Source organism: Microtus ochrogaster, linkage group LG9 (assembly GCF_000317375.1).
Source record: "Microtus ochrogaster isolate Prairie Vole_2 linkage group LG9, MicOch1.0, whole genome shotgun sequence".
NCBI classification, from domain to species: Eukaryota; Metazoa; Chordata; class Mammalia; order Rodentia; family Cricetidae; genus Microtus; species Microtus ochrogaster.
In genome coordinates, this window is record NC_022034.1 from 31,505,155 (window position 1) to 31,508,715 (window position 3,561).

Here is a 3,561-nt window from a genome sequence, read left to right on the forward strand (position 1 = left end):
AGCACCTGCTTTGATTTTGCTTTGAGTATTGTTTGGCAATAGTTGCAACGTAACTATTAATGACAACTGTCCAAAGGCGCCAACTGAATTTAATTATGTTCATCCCAGATTCCAATATAATAACAAAAAGATTATTTAAGGGATGGCTTGGGATTATCTTTATGCCACAAGTTAGCATTGGCCACTTTAAGTCTATCTCAGGATGTTTTATATATCAGCCTGCACAGCATTAGATTCTGTTATGGCATTAACTTGATTCTGTTGATTATTCTTCACCTTTACCCCAATCCCTGACCCTCTCCCTCATCACTTCCTTTCTGCTTTCATGCCACATCACAAAAAGCCTACTGCTACTCTTACTAGTTTCATAACCTATTTCTACATTCACTAGGATTTATACCTATAGCAAGCTAGGATCTACATATTATAGATTATATAATTTGTCTTTCTTGGTCTGAGTTACCTTGCTTAATGTAATATTTTTAGATCCATTTTTCTTCAAATTTATTTCAATTTTTTTCTCTACAACCAAGTAAAATTTCATCATGTATATATATACATTTTCATTATCCGTTCCTCTGATGATGGACATCTAGCCTGGTTTCAGTTTTCTGCTGTTGAAAATATTATAGCAATAAGCTTGGACATGCAAGTGTTACAGTGGGAGAATGCTAAGGCCTTGGAGCATACATCAGGAAATAGTATAGCTAGATCATATTGAAAATTTACTTTTAATTTTTAAGGATTTATTTATTTGTACTCGTGTGTATGCACACATACACACACACAAGTGCATACACTTGGTGAATGTTTACACTTGTATGCAGGTACCCACAGAGGGCAGGAGAAGATGTCAGTTCCTCTGGAACCTTACTGTCCCCTTCTTGATCAAAGCTGGAAGATACATTTCCAAAGTCATTGTAATTTGCCTTTCCCTGATAGCTAAGGATGCCAAACACACATCCTCTTCTCCCTCCAACCCTCCTAGCACCCTCCAACCTCCTTCTCTCCCAGATCTATTTCCATTCAAAAAAGTACAGGCCTCCCAAGGATATCAACAGAACATGGCATAACAAGACACAATAAGATTAGGAAAAAATCCTCATATCAAGCAACCCAGTGGGAGGAAAAGGGTTCCCAAGAGTAGGCAAGAGTCAGAGACACCCCCAACTCCTACTTTAAGAGTCCCACAAAATTCCTAAGCTAAACAGCCACAACATATTTGCAGAGGACAAAGACAGACAGTTATAGATTAAAGGAGTAAAGATAAAAGATAATAAAATAAATATTAAAAAGCTATAGAGTAAAAATAAGTGATGTGGGAGTGATTTCTTATTAATAAAGAAACTGCCTAGACCCATTTTATAGGCCAACCCTTAGGTAGGCGGAGTAAACAGAACAGAAGGCTGGGAGAAAGAAACTGAGTCAGAGAGTCGCCATGATTCTCCCACTCCAGGCAGATGCAGGTTAAGATCATTCCTGGTAAGCCAGCTCGTGGGCTACAGCAGATTAATAGAAACGGGCTAGTCCAGGTGCGAGAGCTAGCCTAGAAGAGGCTAGATAGAAATGGGCCAAGTGGTGTTTAAAAGAATACAGTTTCCGTGTAATTATTTCGGGGCATAAGCTAGCCATGTAGGCGGCCGGGTGCCGGGGAAGCAGCCCCGCCTCTCGTATTTCAACAAATAAGCCACATAAAGATTGAAATTTCACAGAGAGTCCGGATTATGTATATTATTGTGTTATCTTTGAATTTTTTGACTATGAAGGAGCTATGTACAGAGAGACATTTCATTGTATGCTGCTAAGCTAAACCAGCATGATATTATAAAGGTATGATGACTTCCAAATTTGGGTATAAGGATATGTTGCTTTGGAAAGAGGTTTTTCTCTTGTTTCCACAGAGGATGAGAACCTGTGGGTTGCTTCTAGACTGGCATGGTATGATGGAACAAGACCCCCTGAAAGGTTGCTGTGAACACCCTCAAAAAATTACTTCACCCAACTGCTGACTGAGATGAACCTAGTACACAGGATACACCATGAAAAAAACCTGATTAACACTGCCCCCAAACAGCAAGAAGCAGTATGGACAGAACTACGCCCATATTCCCAAATATTGTTTGTAAATGTTCTTTTACACTTAAAGGGGATATGCTATAGAGATTAGCATTGATATGGATCTTGCTTTATTGATACAAATTTAAGGTAAATTTTGTTATACTGTATGTGTATATTTCTGCCCTTAAGGTATTGTCTTTGTTCATTTAAAAATACAATGTATAATTAAGAAATATAGGTTAATAGTCATCAATAATAGTGAAGCTCATAGTCATTATATCAGTCAGTTAGGTATTTTCCAAATCTTTCAGACCTTCAGAATATGGCATTTAAAATGTTTAGAACTTTTCATGACAGTGAGACACATCTGTTCCTGGCAGCACCAAGCTACTTCAAGAGGATGATGGGCACTGAAGAGGCTCCTTATGGAGTTGGTTAGCCATTTGAACAAGAAACTGCTCTTGCCTGGACTGCTTAACTGGACATACAGTACCTGCAGAGAAATGACTGATGAACTTGCCTAAAGGTGAGAAAGTGCTTCAGGGTTCCTGCTTCATGAAAGAGTCTGCTAAATATTCTGCAGGATACAGTAGAAAGTGACTGACAAACTGCCAGTATAGGTAGAACTCTCTTTGAAATTTCCTGCTTTGTGGAAAAGTATGCTGGATACTATGGGCATGTAGGCTAAAGATGGATGCCCCTACAGTACAGAAGAACTTTGGGTGACTGTCCAGGCAGCGAGAAGTCTCTGTCAATTCTAGTTTTGGAAGTTGCTTTAAATGAACTTACTGTTTACTTAGGTAATAATATATCCTTCTGGAGTCTTTAATGGAGTTGAAGAATAGATAGTTATATAGTTTTGCTTAGCTATGGTATAGATATAAATATTGTAACTGTAATTCTTGCTTGATACCTGTTTTGTTATATGTAATTTTACTATGTTAACGTTAAAGCCTTCTTTTTTATTTAAACAGAAAAGGGGAGGTGATGTGGGAGTCCCCTCTATGTGCTGTAATTACCATTAATGAATAAAGAAACTGCCTTGGCCTTTTGATGGGGCAGAACTTATGTAGGTGGGGAAGGTGGAACTGAATGCTTGAAGAAAGAAGGCAGAGTCAGAGATGCCATGGATCCAAAGCCAGAGGTAGATATGCTGAAACTTTGCTAGTAGGCCACGATCTCATCGTGATATACAGATTGATAAAAATGGGTTAAATTAAGATATAGGAGTTAGCCAATAAGAAGCTACAGCTAATGGGCCAAACAGTGTTTTAATTAATATAGTTTCTGTGTGATTATTTTGGTTCTGGGTGGCTGGGATGAACAAGCGGTCCCCTCATTCAAAAGAGCACAACACTATCAGCTGAGTGAGGTGTACACAGTCCCTGAGGGAGCACAGCTCTATCAGCTGAGATGTATGCAGTCCCTGAGGGAGCACAGCTCTATCAGCTGAGTGAGGTGTACACAGTCCCTGAGGGAGCATAGCTCTATCAACTGAGATGT